The sequence below is a fragment of the Camelus bactrianus genome, chromosome 36 (assembly GCF_048773025.1).
Source record: "Camelus bactrianus isolate YW-2024 breed Bactrian camel chromosome 36, ASM4877302v1, whole genome shotgun sequence".
Classification (NCBI taxonomy): Eukaryota; Metazoa; Chordata; class Mammalia; order Artiodactyla; family Camelidae; genus Camelus; species Camelus bactrianus.
In genome coordinates, this window is record NC_133574.1 from 10,910,198 (window position 1) to 10,932,801 (window position 22,604).

Genomic DNA, 22,604 nt, shown 5'->3' on the forward strand with positions numbered 1-22,604 from the left:
GGTAACATTGGGACATTCCCATGGCAGTAGAAAGTACAAGCGCACTCTATGTTGGCTGTTTTGGAGACACTTAAAAATGACATACAGAAGAATGCAGAGCTGAAAACCTATAGAAGCTTCATTTCCACTAGAGGAAGTGCCCTGTGCCCTTTCAGAATTGTGAGATTAGTGTAATAAAAATAAGGTTCTACTAACTGAAACAGTATGGTGTGTTCATCACAACAAAGGCAACACCAGGATTTAGAGATATACCAGACAACACACACAGGAACAGGGCATGGCATCAAGGTTTAGGGAAAATTGTCCTCACAGAAATACCATGGAATTGCGTACACCAAAGTGTCCAAAGTTTGCAATTAACCAAGCCCTATAAGTCTATATTAGGTACATGATAGTACCTGACCTGTAGAATAAAAGAAGCATAGTAAAAGAAACAGGAAGAACCATTTTCAGTTCCAGAGAGATTGAAGGCCCAAAAAGTAAGCTTTCAAACAACTAGATGGCAAAACGATACCAGAGCAAGCTCTGAAAATGGAGGTGAGGAAAACACTGATGAACCACCATGCCTCAGAATCACAAAAGGCAGAATACCAGAAAAGGGGAAGAGAAACTCTAAGGAAGAAAACAACAGTATCAGAAAACTCAATGGATGAGATAAAAAACTGGGCTAAAGTCAATCCTAAGCAGACTACATAATGCAGAGGGACTCGTGAATGATTGTGAAGACAGGGGAACTGAAATACCTCCATCAGAAGAAGACACAGAAAAGCAAGTGCAAACCAATGCTAACATCAATGTTGAATCCTGGGTTAAGAAAAAGCAGATAAAAATAGTACTCATAGGATTTCCAAATGGAAAAGCAAGAGATAAAATAATAAATTCTGAAAAGGAATTTGTAGAAAAATCAGAATGAAACTTGGTGAAAGCCAAGAAAGTATCATCTATATGAATTCAACAAGTATACAGCGTCCAAAAGAGGTGGAATACCAACAGACCAACAAGCAGCTGTAGAATTCAAATAAACAAATTTCAAGATCATCCCAGTGATGTAAAATGCACCACGAGGAAAGCAACTTAGTCACAACAGAACCTCCAGAGGGGTTTCAACTGATATCTCGGCAGAAATTTTGAGCACGGGGAGGAGTGCCAGGACATAGACCATATCCTGAATGAGAAAAAGCTGCAATCTAGGGTAGCCTATGCCAAATGACCGCCGTTTATAACAACGGCCGAGCTAGGGAATTTCACTGACCGGCAAACCTTAAAAGAATTCAGCAGTTTGTGACTGATCCTAAAACAAAAATTGAGAATCCTACCCTGAGTAGAAAAGTAGCAAGATGAAATGGAAATAATGAAACCATTATTTCAAATGCAAGTAGAGCCTGAGTTGCAAAGAAGTAAGAAGAAGAAGGCAAGGAGGACATCAAAATCCTAAAGATGGGAGAGGGTAGCAGGAAATCATAGGTGATTTTAAGCACTATCTTAAGTGAATCAGCTTACATGACTGTCTGTCTGAAGCAAAAGGAGAGATGCATGGCCTAATGTGTTTGCAAAACAAACAATCAGAGAAACAAACAAACACAAAAAGGTTACACTTGGCTGACATATACCAGACAAACATGATTATTCAAGACAAAGTACTCAAAGTGATGTCAAGGATCATTCAGCACGCATCGAACTATTATCGCTGTTAGCATGTACTCAACACACTTGTATTCAGAAAACAGACGCGTGCATTACTATTCATAGATACTGATCCAGAAGTGCATATCGTGAGCCAACCCAAATGACGGTTTTGAACAAGAGTGGGTCATAGAACGGGATATAGTCTTACAAGGCCTCCAACAGGATGAACGAATGCCTAATTCTACCCTAAGTAGAGAAAAAATGGCATAAGCCTATAACAAAGACAAGTAGCTCTGCAAAACTGTACTAAGAACAAAAGAGACAGACAGGAAAGTGCACGTTGGGATTGGTTTCATTTCTAGGAATTTCAGCCCCCATGAAACAAATGGATCCATGTTCTGAGAGTGTGAGTGTTTCAGCAGATAGCAACAGACGGATATGTAAACTGGGTGAATGGATATTACACAAACATGAGTTTCCTTGATTTGGTCTCTTTGTAATGTGAACTGTTAGAAAGTTTAAAGAGGTGTGAATCCATAAACTGATCATGGACACTCTTCCCTCTGTTTGTACTGTGTATACATATCTGAACAAAAGGAAAGAGGGAAGAGAAAAGGACCATGAGATCTTTCTGGATAGAATAACATTTCCCTTAGGAAACTCTCGTCTAATGCAGCATCACCCCCAACACAGTCTTCATGCATCAACCACTGGGGATGGCAGTTACTGGTTGGATTCCAGGTGGAATGTTGGTGTGTACCACGAGGCTTGTTGCGGCTGATGGATCCAAGGTAACTGGGCAGAATTCTGTGGGTGGATCAGTTTGATTGTGGGTCTGCTGCCCTATGTGGAGATTGGCTTAGGTCTTTTGTTCGAGAAGCTGAGTAAGTTCGAGTTACTGCTGCTGCCCAAATACCTGAGATCACGGGTCAGTTTCCAGAATCTGAAAGGGCAGACAGTGGAAGATCTGCCTGTCATCAGCTTACTGGTGAGACTCCAAGGTATTTTCAGACTTGCCCAGTCCTGTTGACGTCGACTTTATGGGAGACACGAAGAGAAGCTGGCAGAAAAACTGGCTGCATGGATTGAGGAGATGTGTGAACACATTGATGAGAGTCGTTCTGCTATAGTGGAGAATATAGGCATGGAGACATCTCTATAGTATACCAGGCTCGAAAGACATTCATGAGACCTACTGATCCTCGCTGATACTGACAGAAACATACAGAGAGTCAACGTGCCCTTGAGAAAGTTACTCGATTCTCTGCTCCAAGAACGGGTCCAAGATTCCTGACGTCTAAAAGAGAAGAGATGGCAGAGATGATAAAAGCGCTCATGTTCTTGGAAGATGTCGTGAGAATCCACACATCCCAAGGGGCATTTATGAATCATTCAGACCGAAATGGACCAAGCCCAGGTAAGCCTATTCCCAGGTTTGTGCCTAGCTATCAATCACATGCTCTTCCCTCCATTCCACTCAGGAATCCATTTCAAAGGATCAGAACCTGAGCTGCAATGAATCCAGTTGGAGGAGAGCAAGCCCCTACTAGAATTATAGTTCCTCCTACTTCACACTCGGTGAACAACAGTGAACTCCTTAAAGGTCAAATACTCTTGACTAAAATGGATAAGAATTGAATACTTAGCTCACACAATGAAATGATGACCTTCCCCTAGATTCAGGAAATGCTGGGCTTATGTATTCTTTTGGCCGAAAGGAGTGTGGGAAGTGAGGGGAACCTTTGAATGAAATTGAATATGTATAAGGCCTCAGATTTTCAGGACACTACAGGAAAATATTAGAAGTCAGATAGTGAACTGAAATGTACAAGTCACCAAACACATTAAAGACACAGGTTATGTGGACAGTCATTCACTTCCTTCAAGCCCCGGGTGCACTATACAAAGGAGGTGGAAACTTGGTTGTGTTAAATTGCTTTAACCAACATGATCGGATGATTAAGCATTCTCAGCACTGATAGAAGTGCACCTGGTTCTCAATAGCCTAGCATAGCTGCAGCAGGTTTCTCATAGTTAAATGCCTCTAGGTGTTTTTGGATTCAAGCCTAAATCTATAAATTCTGTTTAGATTTTCTTGTATATTCCTAGAGAGGAATGTTACCCCTTGAAATGCCAAAATTGTGTAGTATGTGTCATTGGGAGTAAAGGGCACCAGATGCACAAGGGAAACACAGGTTGGGGGTTATATCATGGTTCCAATAGTTATTTCATTGTTCCTTTTGTTGTTGGAGGCTTCAAGAGAAAAGAGTTGGCATGTCCCCTTGAAACATTTGGACAGCTATTTTACATTGAGACTGTCTTTTTTTTCCTTAGAGCTGACAAAATCTTACAAAAATTGTCAATGCTGGCTTCTAGGTTGATTTGGTAATTTTCAAAAACTAACTTCACTTTCATATAAATCCGAAAACACGTAAATCGATACTATTAACTTTCTTAAAGACTGCAACTGCCTTATCAACATAATGTCAAAGCTGGATTCTTCGGACAAACCCTCCGACCATGGCTGTAAAGAAATCGGAGCGAAACTAATATCCAATTTCTTTGAATTATTTGTGAAAAGTGTTGATTTGTCGATGGCAGTAGGAAGAGAACAAGTACAAACTGCTCTCAGTAGCTACCATACACAAAATATTGTAAACACACACTCACCCAGCCCTTGGCACAGGACACTTGCCTAAGAGTGGTCTGTTACTTCCAAAGACAGGTTGAGGCCTCAGAAAAACCGGGAGCAGGAAAAGGTAAAGTAGAGAATGGAAACCAGTGCAGGATCGGACCTCTGGTAATGGAGCATCAAAGGTGAAACTCTGTTTTCCTTGGAAGCACACTCTCAAGCGGGAAGCAGGCATGGGATTGAAGGTGATGCGCTGAGTGTTAGAAGAGTGCACAGCAGATGCTTGGCTGACAGAACTCAAAGAAATCAGCTCAAAATATCCCCACAATTGAATCTGAGACCAAGATCCGAGCTACCATATCTGAGCTAGCAGAGGCAGCGGAAAAAGAGGGATAGGGCTACGGATGATGAATCTCGCACAACTCAGGGTTCTAGAGGGCGTTGTGGGTTTTGGTGGGTACTTTCAAGAGAGCAAAGAGAACTGTGACCTCAGTGAGACAGCAACCGCACTGGCGCGTGTGGTTGAGTTTATCGATATGTCCAATGGCCACATCCACTGCATGTGCAGGACCAGGGTCCAATTTGATATTTTGCCAATAGAGCATGTGTTGGGCTCAATCAAATGTATCATGCATCTGGACTTAGGGTTCCAGGCGCCGTTGGGTTTCAAAACAGTATTAAAAGATTTAGGATCTGCTACATTCAAAACCTGGATTGGGATTAAATTCTGGTTTGAGGCAGAGGATGCGGAACAGCTCTGTGGTTGCCTTCGTGAACCCATTACTCAAGAATGAGAGAACTAGGAAGAGTGGTCAAAGTCCACAGCATGAGAACATGAAGCATTACTTACAGCATTATCACCCAAATGCAGATGCTATATTTTGGACGGCACTGACAGGGTACTGCACCGAGGGCACATAGGTCAGTCTGCGGGATCATCCCAGCAGGCACTGAATAATGACATCCATACATATGCTTCCACTGGTGTTTCTGTAGACAGAGAAGCTCTCTGAAGAACTGGTAACATTGGGACATTCCCATGGCAGTAGAAAGTACAACCGCACTCTATGTTGGCTGTTTTGGAGACACTTCAAAATGACATACAGAAGAATGCAGAGCTGAAAACGTATAGAAGCTTCATTTCCACTAGAGGAATTGCCCTGCGCCCTTTCAGAATTGTGAGATTAGTGTAATAAAAATGAGGTTCTACTAACTGAAACAGTATGGTGTGTTCATCACAACAAGGCAACACCAGGATTTAGAGATATACCAGACAAAACACACAGGAACAGGGCATGGCATCAAGGTCTAGGGAAAATTGTCCTCACAGAAATACCATGGAATTGCGTACACCAAAGAGTCTAAAATTTGCACTTAAACAAGGCCTATAAGTCTATATTATATACATGATATTACCTGACCTGTAGAATAAAAGAAGCATAGTAAAAGAAACAGGAAGAACCATTTTCAGTTCCAAAGAGATTAAAGGCCCAAAAAATAGGCTTTCAAACAACTAAACGGCAAAACGATACCAGAGCAAGCTCTGAAAATGGAGGTGAGGAAAACACTGATGAACCACCATGCCTCAGAATCACAAAAGGCAGAATACCAGAAAAGGGGAAGAGAAACTCTAAAGAAGAACCCAATAATATCAGAAAACTCAATGGATGAGATAAAAACTGCGCTAAAGTCAATCCTAAGCAGACTACATAATGCAGAGGGACTTGTGAATGACTGAAGACAGCTGAACTGAAATACCTCCATCAGAAGAAGACACAGAAAAGCAAGTGCAAACCAACGCTAACATCAATGTTGAATCCTGGGTTAAGACAAAGCAGGTAAGTATAGGACTCATAGGATTCCCAAATGGAAAAGCAAGAGATAAAATAATAAATTCTGAAAAGGAATTTGTAGAAAAATCAGAATGAAACTTGCTGAAAGCCAAGAAAGTATCATCTATACGAATTCAGGAAGTACACAGCGTCCAAAAGAGGTGGAATACCTATAGACCAACAAGCAGCTGTAGAATTCAAATAAACAAATTTCATGATCATCCCAGTGATGTAAAATGCACCTCGAGGAAAGCAACTTAGTCACAACAGTACCTCCAGAGGGGTTTCAGCTGATAGCTATTCAGACATTTTGCAGCACGGGGAGGAGTGCCAGGACATAGACCATATCCTGAATGAGAAAAAGCTGCAATCTAGGGTAGCGTATGCCAAATGACCACCTTTTATAACAACGGCAGAGCTAGGGAATTTCACTGACCTGCAAACCTTAAAAGAATTCAGCAGTTTGAGAGTGATCCTAAAACAAAAATTGAGAATCCTACCCTGAGTAGAAAAGTAGCAAGATGAATTGGAAATAACAAAACCATTATTGCAAATGCAAGAAGAGCCTGAGTTGCAAAGAATTAAGAAGAAGAAGGCAAGGAGGACATCAAAATCCTAAAGATGGGAGAAAGTACCAGGAAATCATAGTTGATTTTATGCACTATCTTAAGTGACTCAACTTACATGACTTTCTGAAGCAAATGGAGAGTTGCATGGCCTAATGTGTTATCAAAACTATCAGACAAACCAACAAACACCAAATGGTTACAGTTGGCTTACATATACCAAACAACAATGATTATTCAAGACAAAATACTCAAAGTGATGTCAAGGATCATTCAGCACCCATCGACCTATTATCGCTGTTAGCATGTACACAACACACTTGAATTCCAAAAACAGACTCGTGCATTACTATTCATAGATACTTATCCAGAAGTGCATATCGTGAGCCAACCCAAATGACGGTTTTGAATATGATTGGTTCATAGAACGTGATATAGACTTACAAGTCTTCCAACAGGATGAACGAATGTCATATTCTACCCTACGTAGAGAAGAAATGGCATAAGCCTATAACAAAGACAAGTAGCTCTGCAAAACTGTACTAAGAACAAAAGAGACAGACTTGAAAGGGCACATTGGGATTGGTTTCACTTCGAGGAATTTCAGCCCCCATGAAACAAATGGATCCATGTTCTAAGAGTGTGGATGTTTCAGCAGAAAGCAACAGACGGATATGTATTCTGGGTGAATGGATATTACACAAACATGACTTTACTTTAGTGGGTCTCCGTGTACTGTGAACTGTTAGAAAATATGAAGACGTTTGAAAACATAAACTAAAAATGGACACACTTCCCTCCGTTTGTACTGTGTATACAGTCTGGACAAAAGGAAAGCGGGAAGAAAAAAGGACGATTGGACGCCAGTGGATTGAATCACATTTCCGTTAGGAACCTCTAGTCTAATTCAGCCCCTCCCCAACACTGAAAAAATGCAGCAAACATTGCGGATGGCAGTTACCGGATGCAATTCCAGATGGAATGTTGCTGTGTACCGCGAGGCTTGTTGTGGCTGGTGGATCCACGGTAACTGGGCAGAATTCTGCGGGTGGATCAGTGTGATGGAGGGTCTGCCGCCCTCTGTGGAGCTTGGCTTTGGTGTTTTGCTCGGGAAGCTGTGCAACTTTGAGTTCCTGCTGCTGCCCAAAGACCTGAGTTCACGGGTCAGTTTCCAGAATCTGAAAAGGCAGACAGTGGAATATCTGCCTGTCATCAGCTTACTGGTGAGGCTGAGTTACTTCCAGACTTGCCAAGTCCTGTTGAAGTTGACTTTATGGGAGACACGAAGAGAACCTGGCAGAAAAGCTGGCTGGACGGATTGAGCTGAGATGCGAACATATTGATGAGAGTTGTTCTGCTACAATGGAGAATACCGGCATGGAGGCTTCTCTAGAGAATTCCAGACTCGAAATTCTTTCATGAGACCTACTGAACCTCGGTGATACTGGTAGAAATATACGGAGTGTCAACGTGCTCTTGAGAAAGTTACTCAAATCCCTGCTTCAAGAACGGGTCCAAGATTCCTGATGTCTATAAGAAAAGAGATGGTGGAGATGATAAAAGCGCTCATGTTCTTAGAAGAGGTCATGAGAATCCACAGGTCCCAAGGGGCATTTACAAACCATTCAGACCAAAATGCACCAAGCCCAGGTAAGCCTTTTCCCAGGTTTGGGCATAGCTATCAGGCACTTGCACTTCCCACCCCTCCACTCAGTCATCCATTTTAAAGAATCAGATCCTGAGCTGCAATGAAGCCAGTAGGAGGAGAGCAAGCCCCTCCTAGAATCAGAGTTCCTCCAACTTCACACTCTGTGAAGAATGGTGAATTACTTAAAGGTCAAATACTCTCGACTAAAATAGATAGGAATTTAATACTCAGCTCACACAAAGAAATGATGATCTTCCCGTAGATTCAGCAAATACTGTGGTTAAGTCTTTTTCGGGTGAAGGAAGTGTGGTATGTGAGGGGAATCTTTGACTGAACTTGAATATGTATTAGGCATCAGTATTTCAAGACAGTATAGTCAAATATTATAAGTCAGATATTGAACTGAACTGTAAAAGTCTTGAAAGACATTAAAGACACAGGTTATGTGGGGCGTCTTTCCCTTCAGACAAGCTCTGGGTACAAGATATCATGGGGGTGCACACTTGGTTGTGTGAAATGGATTTACCCAATATGATCGGATGATTAAGCGTTCTCATCAATGATAGAAGAACACATGGTTCTCAATTGCCTAGCATAGTTGCAGCAGGGTTCTCATAGCTAAAATGCCTCTAGGTGCTTTGGAATCAAGCCTAAATGTATAATTTTGTTTGGTTTTTCTTGTATTTTCCTAAAGAGGAATGTTACCCCTTGAAATGCCAACATTGGTCAGTATGTGTCATTGGGAGTAAAGGGAACCACATGCACAAGGGAAACCCAGGTTCTCGGTTATTTCGTGGTTCCAATAGGTACTTCATGATTCCTGTTGGTATTGTTTTCAACAGTAAAGAGTTGACATATCCCCATCAACATATTGGATAGCGATTTTACTTTATAACTGTCTATATTTTTCTTATAGTTGACATAATGTTACAAAATTGATAGGTCTGGCATCTAGGTGGATTTAGTATGTCTCAAAATCTACCTTCATTTTCTTATAAATCCCAAAACATGTAAATCAATTCTATTAACCTTCTTAAAAATTGCAACTGAGTTATCAACACAATGTGAAAATTGGAGGCTAAGAACAAACCCTCCCAGCATGGCTGCATATTAAACAGAGATAAACAAACATCACAATTCTGTGAATTATATCTGTAAAGTGTTGATTTATCGATGCCCAGTTGGCAGAGAACCAGTGCAACCTGCGCTTACTCCCACCCATGTACACAGCAATGTAAACATCCACTCACCCAGCCCTTGGCACAGGACACTTTCCAAAGTGTGGTCTGTTACGTCCAAAGACAGGATGAGGCCTTAGAAAACCTGGAAGCAGGAGAAGGCAAAGTAGAGAATGGAAATCTGTGCAGGATCTGACCCCTGCTGATGGAGCAGCAAAGGTTAAACTCTGTTTTACTTGGACGCACACTCTCAAGCGGACAGCACAGATGGGATTGTAGGTAATGCACTGAGTGTTAGAAGAGTGCACAGCAGATGCTTGGATGACGTAACTCATAGAAATCAGCACAAAATATTCTCACAATTGATTCTGAGACAAAGATCCGATCTGCCAAATTTGAGCCAGCAGAGGCAGCAGAAAATGAGTTATAGAGCTACAGATAATGGCACACGCTGAGTCTCAGGGATCTGGAGTGCATTGTGGGTTGTGGTGGGTTCTATCAAGAGAGCAAACCGACCTGTTACCCCATTAAGAAAGCAACCACATTGGCGTGTGAGGTTGAGTTTTTCAATATGTGCCATGGCCACATACACTGCATCTTGCAGGCCCAGGATCAATTTGGCATTTTGCCAATAGAGCACATGTGGGGCTCAATCAGAGATGTCGTGCATCTGGTCTGAGGGATTCAGTGGCCCTTGGGTTTGAAATCAGTATTAAAAGCTTTAGGATCTGCTACAGTCATAACCTGGACAGGGATTATGGATTGGTTTGAGGAAGAGAATTCTGTACAGCTCTGTGGTTGCATTCGTGCACCCATGACCCAAGGATGAGTGATCAAGGAATAGTGGTCAAAGTCCACAACGTGAGAAGTTGAAGCATTTCCTTCAGCATTATCTCCCAAATGCAGATGCTACATTTTGGATGGCACTGACATGGTACAGCATAGAGGACACAAAGATTGGTCTGCGGGATCATTCCAGCAGGCCCTGATGTATGACATCCATACATATGCTTCCACTGGTGTTTCTTTAGACAGAGGAGCTCTGGGAAGAACTGGTAACGTTGGGACATTCCCATGGCAATAGAAAGCACAAGCGCACTCTCAATTTGCTGTTTTGGAAAGACTCCAATATGACATACAGCAGAATGCCGAGCTGAAAAACTTTAAGCTTCATTTCCAGAACAGGAAGTGTACTCTGCACTTTCAGAATTGTGAGGTAAGTGCAATAAAACGAAGTTTTACTAATTGAAATTATATTGTGTGTTCATCACAACAAAGGCAACACCAGCAATTAGAGATATACCAGACAACACACACAGGAACAGGACATGGCATCAATGCCTAGGGAAAATTGTCCTCACAGAAATATCATGGAACTTTGTACACCCAATGGTCTAAAATTTTCACTTAACAAAGCCCTATAAATCTATATTAGATATCTGATATTACTTGACCAGTAGAGATAAAGAAGTAGAGTAAAAGAAACAGGAAGTACCATTTTCAGTTCCAAAGAGTTTGAAGGCCCAAAAAATAAGCTTTCAAACATCTAGACTGCAAAACGCTACCAGAGCATGTATTGAAAACGGAGGTGAGGAAAACATGAAGTACAACAGTGTCTCAGAATCACAAAAGGCAGTTATCCAGGAAAGGGGAAGAGAAACTCTAAAAACGAGCCAAATAATACCAGAAAAATCAAGGATGAGATAATATCAGTGCTAAAGTCAGTCCAAAGCAGACTTGATAATGCAGACGGACTCGTGAAAGACTGTGAAGACAGGGGAACAGAAATCCCTCGATCAGAAGAAGACATAGAAAAAGAAGTGCAACCCAATGCAAACTTTGCTGTTGAAGCCTGGGGTAAGACAAAGCATGAAAGAGTAAGATTCGTAAGAGTCCCAGATGGAAAAGCAAGATTAACAAAAAAGTCTGAAAAGATATTTGTAGAAAAATCAGACTGTAACTTGCTGAAAGACAAGAAAGAATGAGGTATACGAAATCAGAAAGTACACATACCAAAGGAGTTGGAAACCCAATACACCTACATTCAGCAGTATTATTCAAATCAACAAAGTTCATGATCTACCGAGTGATTTTAAATGCATCTAGAGGAAAACAACTTAGTCACAACACTACCTCCAGAGGGGTTTCAGCTTATATTTCGAAAGGAATATTGCAGGATAGAAGGAGTGACAGGACATAGACCAAATCTTGAATAAGAAAAAGCTGCAATCTATGGTAGCCTATGCTACAAGACTGCCATTCCTATTAAAGGCAGAGCTAGATAATTTCACAGACCGGCAAAACTTAGAAGAATTCAGCAGTTAGGAACTTAGCCTTAAAGGAAGATTGAGAATTCCACCCTGAATCGAAAAGTAGCAAGTAGAAATGTAAATAAGAAAACCATTATTGGAAATGCAAGAAGAGCAAAGAGTTGCAAAGAATAAACAAGAAGGCAATGAGGAAATCAAAATCCTGAAGATGGAAGTGGGGAGCAGGAAATCATAGGTGATTTTCTGCACTATACTAAGTAAATCAGCTTACATAACTCTCTGAAGCAAACGGAGAGATTCATGGCGTAATGTGTTTGCAAAACAAAGAACAAGCAAACAGTCAAACAAATAAACACAAAAAGTGTACGGTTGGCTGACATCTATCCAAAGGAAACATGATAATTCAAAATAAATTACTCAAAGTGATGTCAAGGATCATTCAGCCTGCATTGACCCAGTATCGAGGCTTGCATGTAATCAACACACATGTATTCAGAACACAGACGTGTGCATTACTATTCATAAATATTGATTCCAAAGAGCATATCGTGACCTAACCCAAATGCCGATTTTGAATAAGATGGAGTCATAGTCCGTGATATAGGATTACAAGTCTTCCAACAGGATCAATGAATGGCATATTCAACCCTACGTAGAGAATAAATGGCATACACCTATAACAAAGACAAGTAGCTCTGCAAAACTGTACTAAGAGCAAAAGAGACAGACAGGAAAGTGCACACTGGGATTGGTTTCACTTCTAGGAATTTCAGCCCCCATGAAACAAATGGATCCATGTTCTGAGAGAGTGTGTATTTCAGCAGAAATGCAACAGACGGATATGCATTGTGGGTGAATGGATATTACACAAACAAAAGATTCTTATAGTGGGTCTTTGTGTAATGTTAAATGTTAGAAAGTTTAAAGACGTGTGAAACCATAAACTTAACATGGACAGAATTCCCTCCGTTTGTACTGTGTATACAGTTCTGTACAAAAGGATAGAGGGAAGAAAAAACTGATCATGGGACGCTAATGGAGAGAATCACATTTACCTTTGGAACCTCTCGTCTGATGCAGCCCCTCCCCCAAAACTGACAAGATGCAGCAACCATTGGGGATGGCAGTTACCGGTTGGATTCCAGGTGGAATCTTGGTGTGTTCCGCCAGGATTGTTGTGGCTGGTGGATCCAAGGTAACTGGGCAGAATTCTGTGGGTGGATCAGTGTCATGGAGGCGGTACCGCCCTCTATGGAGCTTGGCTTAAGTCTCTTTTTCTGGAATCTGTTTAAGTTCGAGATACTCGTGCTGCGCAATGGCCTGAGTTCACGGGTCAGTTTCCAGAATCTGAAAGGGCAGATAGTGGAAGATCTGCCTGTCATCATCTTACAGGTGAGGCTCCGAGGTTCTTTCAGACTTGCCCTGTCCTTTAGAATTTGACTTTATAGGAGACATGAAGGAAGTTGGCAGAAAAGCTGGCTGCACGAATTGAGGTGAGATGCGAACACATTGATGAGAGTTGTTCTGCTACAATGGAGAATACTGGCATGGAGACTTCTGTTGAGAATACCAGGCTCAAAAGACATTCATGAGACATATTGAACCTCGCTGATACTGGCAGAAACATATGGAGTGTCAACGTGCACATTAGGAAGGTAATCAATTCTCTGCTCCAAGAACGGGTCCAACATTACTGACGTCTAAAAGAGAAGAGATGGCAGAGATGATAAAAGCGCTCATGTTCTTGGAAGAGGTCGTGAGAATCCACATGTCCCAAGGGGCATTTATAAACCACTCAGACGACCAAGCACGAAGCACAGGTAAGCCTTTTCCCAGGGTTGGCCCTTGGTACCAAGCACTTGCTCTTCCCTCCCCTCCCCTCATGTATCCATTTCAAAGAATCAGCACTTGAGTTGCAATGAAGCCAGTAGGAGCTGAGCAAGCCCCTCCTTGTATCAGAGTTCCTCCTCCTTCACATTCTGTGCACAACAGTGAACTCCTCCATTGTCAACTACTCTCGACTAAAATAGATTGGTATTGAATTCTTCGCTCACACTTTGAAATGATGATCTTCCCCTAGATTCAGCAAATGCTGGGCTTATGTCTACTTTGGTGTGAAGGGAGTTTTGTAAGTGAGTGAATTTTTTGCCTGAATTTGGATATTTATTTATCCTCATTTTGTCAAAATAGTATTTGTAACTATTATAATTCAGTTATTGAAATGAAGTGTAATTGTTGGGATAGATATGTAGTGACACTTCTTTTGTGGACCGTCTTTTCCCTTTTGTCAAGTCCCAGGAGCAGGATATAATGTGATTGCTGTATTTTTTGGGTTAAATTGCTTTTCTCAACATAATTAGTCAATTAAACATTCTCATCTTTGATAGAAGAGCACATGATTCTCAATAGCCTAGCAAAGCTGCGGCAGTGTTCTCATAGCTATAATATCTCTAAGTGCTATTGAAACCAAGCCTATGTAAAAATACATTGTTTGGGTTTCTTTGTGGTTTCCTAAATAATAATTTTTCCCCTTGAATCGCCAACATTGACCAGTATGTGGCATTATTAGGAAAGGGCACCACATGCACAATGGAAACCTAGGGTTGTGGTTGTTAATGGTTCTAAGAATAATTTCATTGTTTCTGTTAGTGCTGGAGGCACCAAGAGAAAACTGTTGACCTGCCTCCTTCTTGACTTTTGGCTGCTAATTTATAGTTTCTGTGCATTTTTCTTATTTGGATATTTCAAGCTGGTACCTAAATTTGGCAACTCTGTCTTATAGTTAGATTTAGTATGTTTCTAAAACTGTATTTATTTTGATACATTTCCCATGTATGTAATTTAATTCTGTTTATTATTTGAAAGTCTGCAATGAGGTATGAACACATTGTCAGACCTGGAGTTTTCGGACACATCCTCCCACAATTGATATACAGAAAATTAGCTAAACAAGAATCAAGTGTCTGTGAGTTATGACTAAATTGTGTTAATTTATCCATGCCAAACTGGCAGAGTACCAGTGCAAACTTTGCTCACTCTCTCCCATGTATACAGCAAGATAAACATACACTCTCCCAGCCCTTGGCCCAGGAACCCTGCAGAATAATGCCCAAACATCTCTTACTTCAAAAGTCAGAAAGAATTCTCACATAACCTGGAAAGAGTAGAAGGCAAATTAGAAAATGGAAATCAGTGCAGGGCCTGACCTTTGGTGAGGGAGCAGTAAAGGGGAAACTGTGTTTTACTGGAATGCACACTCTAAAGTGGACAGGTCATTTGAGATGGAAGACAATGTGCTGAGGGTTAAAAGAGTGCATAGTGGACGTTTGGTTGACATATCTGAAAGCAATAATCACAAAATTTCTCTGCAATTCATTCCCAGACCAATACTCCACCTGTTAATTTTGAGCTAGGAGTGCCTGTGGAATCTGTGTGTTAGGGCTGTGGCTGATGTCACAAATTTATTCCCAGGGGTTTGGAGATTGTTTTGGGCTGTGGTTGGTACTATCTAGAGAACAGATCTGCCTGGGTCCTCCCTTAATATTAAATCTGCTGGCATATGTGTTGTGGATTAGCTTAGTAACCCAGGGCCTTAATCACAGTCTTTCCACATCCACGGTATAATTGCTCATTTTCTCCATAAAGGAGAAATGGTTCTCATTCAGAGCCATCTTCATCTAGTTTCTAGAATCCAGGGCAATTTATTGTTGAAATCAGATTCTATAGCCCAAGGATCTGCAACTTTCATAGGCAGGATTGAAATTTCTTATTGTCCAAAGCAGAGGTTTTTCAAATGCCCCATGCTTGCCTTTGAGTTCCAATGCCTTATTGCAAGAGTTCTTGGAGCAGAGATCTGCTGAACAATATGTGAATTTGAAGCCTTTCCATCAGACTTGACTACCACATGCTAATGCAACAATAGTTGTGGTGCTGACCCAGTACTACACTAAGGACCCAACTGTGGCACTGCACGCTTCAACAGGTTCTAATGTGTGACATCATTAGATTTGTTTCCACTTTTGTTTTTGTTTGCAGAGAACCTGAGGGAACCCATTATAAAATTTTGACTTTTCCGTGGCAATAGTAAGGATGAATGCACTTTCATGAGAGTGTATTGGAACCATTCCCTATCCACATATCCAGCTGGCAGCCCAGAAACCATTTGGAAGCCTGTATTCCAGCAAAAATTACTAGTCCCAGCACTGTCAGAGCTATGATAAGCATTTAAGCAAAATGACACTCTGCTAACTTTACTAGAATAGGTTGTATTCACCACAACAAAAACCACACTAGCAATCATAGATATAACAGGCAACAGACACAGAAGGAATGCATGGCATCATTACATACCAAAAACAATCCTCACAGCATTAATACTAAATGTGCACAGAAATGATTTCACTTACAAAAGCTGTTCAAGTCTATAATAGATAACTGATAATCCTTAACCCATAGCGATAGAGAGATATAATAAAATTAAAAGAACCATTCCAAATTTTCAAAAGACAGGAGTCTCCTGAAAGAACATCCAATGTATTAGACCACCAAAATTTACTAGAACATGACTTGAAAAGGGAGGACATAAAAACACTGAAGGAAATCTTGAGTCTATGAATACAAATGCAGGCTAGTATAAATGGAAAGAGAAACACTTTAGATGAGCCAAATATAATCAGAAAACTCAATGGTGAGAATAGCTAAGCTAAAGACAGTCCAAATCGGACTAGATAATGCAGAGGAACAAATAAGTGACTTCGAAAGCAGGATAACTGCAATCAGTCAGTCAGAACACGACATAGAAAAGCAATTGAAAACCAATGCAAGCAATGCAACTGAAACCTGGGATAAGAGAAAACATACCAGTCTATGACTCATAGGGATCCCACATGGAAAAGAAGAAAGACAAATGGTTTGAAAAGATATTTGAAGAAATCAGACTGAAATTTTCTTAAACCAAAGATAGAACCAGCTATCTTAACACAGGAAGCACAGAGGGTCCAAACATAATGAACCCCAGTAGGCCTAAAACAATATATATTCTAACTAAAATGGCCAAAGTTGATAATAAAGAAATGATTCTAAATGCACCAAAATAGAAACAAGTGCATTGCAAGAGAATTTTCTAATGTCTTCAGCTGATTTCTTAATAGATAGATTGGTAATTTTTTCTTCCCTCTTTCATTTTGTGTTGATCCCTATTCCAAGAACTGATGAAAGGCAGATTCCTTCAGTCTAAACAAGGTGAGTTGGCAGAGATTCTATAAGTGTTCAAGTTCTTGGAAGAGGTCATCATAATCAACACATCTCAAGGGGCTTTTTCAGACAATACAAGAGACCATGCACCAAGCCCTGTTTATAGTTTTACCAGGAGTGGGCCAATGTATTAAGACTTGCTGTTCCTTCACACTAAACCAGCCATGCAGGTATACCTTCAGTCTGCTACTGCAGTTGAATTGGAGCCAGGTCCAATTTTACCAACACTGTAGGGAGAACCTGAGCCTGCTACTGCAGGAGACACAGCACTGTGTCCCATTTCACCAATCTTTCAAGGAGGCCCTGAGCCTACTCCTGCAGGAGACTCAGAGCAAAATCACATTCCACCAGCTGTGTAGGAAGACCCCCAAGCCTTCACTTGCAATGGATCCAGGAATGTGTCCAATTCAACTAGTCTTGTAGGGAGACCTTGAGCCTATTCCTGCAGGAGAACCAGATCTCTGTCATATTCCACCATCCCTCCAGGAAGATGCAGGGCCTCCTCCTGCAGGAGACTCAGGAATGGGTCTAATTTCACCAGTTCTGCAGGGAGACACTGAGCCAATTCCTGCAGGAGACCCAGGACTGGGTCCCATTCCATCAACCCTGCACTAAGACCTTGAAGTGGGTCCAATTCCACTAGCCTTGCTGGGTGACCCACAAGCCTGATCCTGCAGGAAAATTAGAGATATGTCATATTCCAGAAGCCCTGCAGGAAGACTGAAAACCTGCTCCTGCAGGAGACCCAGGAATAGGTCCAAATCCACCAGCCTTGCTGGGAGAGCACAAACCTGATCCTGCAGGTGATACAGAGCGAGGTACAATTCCAAAAGCCCTGCAGGGATATCCTGAGGCCACTTCAGCAGGAAACACATGACTGGGCCACATTCCAATATCCCAGAAGGGAGACTGTAAGCCTGCTACTCCAGGAAACCCAGGAATTCGTCCCATTCCACCAAACCTGCAGTCAAACACTGAGACTGCATCTGCAGAAAACAGAGTGGGTCACATAACACCAGCACTGTAGTGAGACTACAAACCTGCTCCTGGGGGAGACCAAGCCCTTCACAGAGAACATGAGCCAGCTCCCGCAGAAGAACAAGAGTTGTGTGACATTCTACCAGCTCTGCAGGTAATCCCTAGGCTTGCTCCTGCAGGAGACAGACATCCCAGTCCAATTCCATCAGCCTTTCCAGGGAGAACCCCGCTTCCTCTTCTAGGAGAGCCAGAACTAGATCTCATTCCACCAACCCTGCACGGAAACACTGAGCTTGCTCCTGCAGGATACCCACAGCCAAGTCATATTCCACAAACCCTGCAGGGAGACACTGAGTCTGCAATTGCAAGAGACCGAGGACTGGGACGAATTCCACCAGCTCAGCATGGAATCCCTCACCTGCTCCCATAGGAGACTAAGAGCCATCAGTTCTGGTGGGGTCCCTAAGCCTGCATCTGCAAAAAATACTACAGAGTGGAGTCACATTCCACCAGCCCTGCAAAGAGAACAGAACCTGCTGCTGCAGGAGACACAGGACTAGGTCCCATTCCACCAACCTTGCAGGGATACCCTGAGCCTTGGACCAAGGAATGGGACAAATTCTGCTAACCTTCCAGGGAGACCATGAGCCTCTCCTGCAAGAGAACCAGAGATGGGTCATATTACAGTATTCTTCCAGGAAGACCCAAGGCCTGTTCCTGCAGGAAATGCAAGAACAGGCCCAATTCCTCCAGCCTGAAGGTAGTGTCCAAATCTGTTCTGGCAGGTGACCCAGAGATGGGTCCCATTCCACCAGCCCTGCAGGGAGACTCTGAACCTACTTCTACAGGAGACCCAGGAATGGGTCCCATTAAACCAACCCTGAAGGGAGACACAGAACCTACACTTGCAGGAACCACAGAGCCAGGTCACATTCCATCAGCCCTGTAGTGACCCCTGAGCTGGGTCCAATTACACTATCCTTGCAAGGAGACTCTGTGCCTACTCCTGAAGCAGAACCAGTGATGGGGTCATGTTCCAACAGCCCTGCAGGAAGACCTGGAGCCTGCTTCTGCAGAAGACCCAGGACAGGGTCTGATTCCACCATCCCAGCAGGGAGAAATCTAGCCTGCTCCTGCAAGTGACCAAGGTCTGAGTCATATTCCACTAGCCCTGTAGGAAGAACATAAGACTGCTGTTACAGGAAACTCAGAGCCATGTGCCATTCCAGCAACACTGCAAGGAGAGTCTGAGCCTGCCCCTGAAGGAAACAGAAACCCAGTCACATTCCACAAGCCCTGCAGGGATACCTGAGCCTGCACATGCAGGAGACCCAGGCCTGGGGCCAATTCTACCAGCCCCGTGGAAAGACCCTGAATCAGCTCTGGCAGGAGACTAAGAGCCATGTCACATTCCACCAGCCCTACAGGTAATTTATCAGCCTGCTCCTGCAGAAGACCCAGAGCCAGGTCACATTCCATGAGCAATGCAGGGAGACTTAGAACCTACACCTTCAAAAGACCCAAGAATTGGACCAATTCCAATGGCACTGCAGGGAGACCATGAGCCGTGTCCAATTCCACTAGCCCTGCAGGAAGGCCCCGAGCCTACTCCTGCAGGAGAACCTGAGATTGGTCATATTGCAACAGCTCTAAAATGACACAGAGCCTGCTCCTCCAGGAGACCGAGGACTATGTCCCATCCACCAGCCTTGCAGGGAAACCCTGAGACTGTTCCTTCAGGAGAACCACAACTGGCTCACATTTCACCAGCAATGCAGGGAGACTTAGAGCCTGCAACTTCAAGACACCCAAGAATTGGACCAATTCCAACAGGACTGCAGGGAGACCATTAGCCAGGTCCAATTCCACTAGCCCTGCATAGAGACCCCGAGCATGCTCCTGTAGGAGACCCAGCACTGGGTCTCATTCCACAAGGCTTGCAGGGAGAAACTCTGCCTGTTTCTGCAGGAGACCAACAGCTGAGTCACATTTCACCAGCCCTGAAAGAAGACCCCAATCCTGCACCTGCAAGGGACCTAGGACTGGAACAAAATTGACTAGCCCTGTAGAGGGACCCTGAGCCTGCTTCTGCCAGAGAATCAGAGATGGGTCATATGCCATCAACCCAGCAGGGACAGTCTGAGCCTGCTCCTGCAGGTGATACACAGTAGGGTGAAATTGCAAAACCTTGCAGGGACACCATGAATCTGCTGCTGCAGGAGAAAAAGGATGGGGTCTCATTCCACAAGCCTTACAAGGAGACCCTGAGCCTGGTCTTGCATGAGATCCTGAGCTGGATCCTGCATGAGACACAGGACTGGGTCCCATTCTACCAACCCTGCAGGGGAACCCGAACCTGCACCTGCAAAAAACACAGAACCATGTCACATCCCACCAGCTCTGCAGGGAGACTTTAAGACTAGCCCTACAGGAGACCTAGAGACAGGTTACTTTACCAGTCCTGCAGGGAGACCCTGAGCCTGATCTTGTAGCTCCTCCTGCACCTACACACACACTTCTATGAGACCCAGAGCCAATTCAGGCATCACCACCCCTATGGGCTGAGATGCCTCTGCAAACACCAACACTGTCATCTAATTCTCAGAATCAACCCACTCGCAGACCCAAACTTTACTTCCCTTCTCCTGGCATCATTTTTGTTTGTTTTTTCTGTAATTTCCTTGTTTTCTTTCATGTCATTTAGAGTATCATTTTTTTTATGTTTTAAGTTTACAATAATAAAATTTAGATGTTTTTCCATTTTAAATTGTGCAATTCAGGAGCATTAAGTGCATTCACAATGCTGTGTAACCATCATCACTGTCTAGTTTCAGACTGTTTCTTTCCTCATAATAAAACCCTGTATCCAAAGCACATATTCTCTTTTCTCCCTCCCCCAGCCCCTGACAAGCCCTAATCCTATTTCTTTCTGTGTGTCTTTCCCTACCCTGGATGTTCCCTATCAATGAAATCATACAAAAGATGGCTGTTTGTGTCTGCTCTCATATTTTAACAAGGGAATGTTTTTTTTTTTTTTTTTACTTGAAGTAGCATTTTGGTTATCTGAAAGGGAAACCCAGGTGGATTAAACATGAGATGTACAAAATGAAAAATTTAGTAACTATGTGCATAATCTCGAGATAGGCACTGCTATTCTATGTGTGAAACCAGAGCCAGAAGGGAGATGCTTAGCTCTTCCTGTGGCAAAACATAACCTACAAAATAAAAAATACTAATATTCAAAAGCCATGAAAGACAAACCACAACCTGGAAAAATCATTTTTCATAACCTAATGTCAGAGAAAGGTTTCACATCCCTGTGGTCCAAAAACTTCTTGAAACACTGTGTTCTAAACAGAAACAGAACAAACACATGCAATTCCAACAAGAGGCAATGCAGGTGGCCAGTGTATATTAGAGGTGCTTGACCTCTCAAGTGAGGATGCACACAGATGTACACACTTTGGAGACAGCATTGGTCACCATCACACTGGCAGGACTTTAGCCTGGTGACAACCAGCTCTAGTGACAACATGAGGAGGCAGAGGCCACAGTAGATCCCCTGGAGGGAAGAGTGAGCAGACACTCCTCTCTGGGAGAACAGTATGCAGGATGAATTACAGTTCCACAAGTTCACCCCTTTCCGAGTAGTGCTGATGCTTAGTGTTGATCATACTAAAATTCTTGCACAATTTTTCAAAGATGTCTTTTCAAGGATGTTCATCACAGTTCTCGTTTAACTAGTAGGAGATTGGAAGCAACACTAATGTTCATGGAGAGGGGGTGGGATTCATCAGTTCTGGTTCACATGGAGGAATGATTGTTGTGCAGCTGGAAAAATGACTGCTGGTCTTTACCTGATGTCAAGGAAGCCCTCAGTTTGGATGCTTGTTAATCCATCATCTACATCCCAGATTCCATCTATGACCACATATGTGTCAAATCATCATAGATGTAAATGAATCTTGTGGTGTGTGAGAGACAGAGGCAGAGAGAATAAGAGAGATAGAGACTGAGAGATGTTCATCAAGCCATTCATGATGGTCACTTCTGGGGGTGGGATTTGCAAATCTCTGCACTTTTCCTTTAGGCAACATTTCAAGTGTTCATAATGTATCTATATTGCTTTACTAATTCTAAGGTATTTAAAGCATATGTTACTTGAGATTCATTCATATTGCATCCACAGCATAAAGTTTATTATTTTTATTTTAAAGTATTTGTTACAAGTACAATCATCATTTATGAGAGTAAAATGATAAATTCTAAAGAATTAAGAATCAGATAAAGAACAAAACTTTTTGGTGACTCAGACACAGGCCAGCTAGTTGGCAGCAAATGGCAGGGTGGGACATGTTTTTCCAGAAAGTTGTGTATGTTCTGAATCAGCATCCAATAGAGGCAAGGAAAAATTACAAGACATGTACGCTGGAAACTACAATAGCTTGTTGAGAGTAATTAAGAAAGACCTAGCCCTATTTTAAAATTTGAAGGAGCCAAAATGACAGAGTAGACAGACTCACAGCTTGACCTCTCCCACAAATACACAAAGAATTACATCTACAAAAACATTGAATTGCACAGAAGCCACCTGAACTCTGGCAGACTGTCTCTCATTTTG

General features: G+C 42.4%; 1 long non-coding RNA gene across 1 annotated transcript in view; it reads right to left on the reverse strand.

Annotated features, from left to right (window-relative positions):
- Positions 1 to 1,960: 1,960 nt before the first annotated feature.
- Positions 1,961 to 22,604, reverse strand: part of LOC141576197 (uncharacterized) — a 29,527-nt gene continuing 8,883 nt past the window's right edge. The window contains exons 2-5 of the long non-coding RNA XR_012504444.1: positions 12,884 to 13,452; positions 9,555 to 9,627; positions 7,618 to 8,186; positions 1,961 to 2,923 (exon numbers count right to left, since the gene is read on the reverse strand). This is a non-coding gene — a long non-coding RNA (uncharacterized LOC141576197). The remainder of the gene's footprint in view (positions 2,924 to 7,617; positions 8,187 to 9,554; positions 9,628 to 12,883; positions 13,453 to 22,604) is intronic.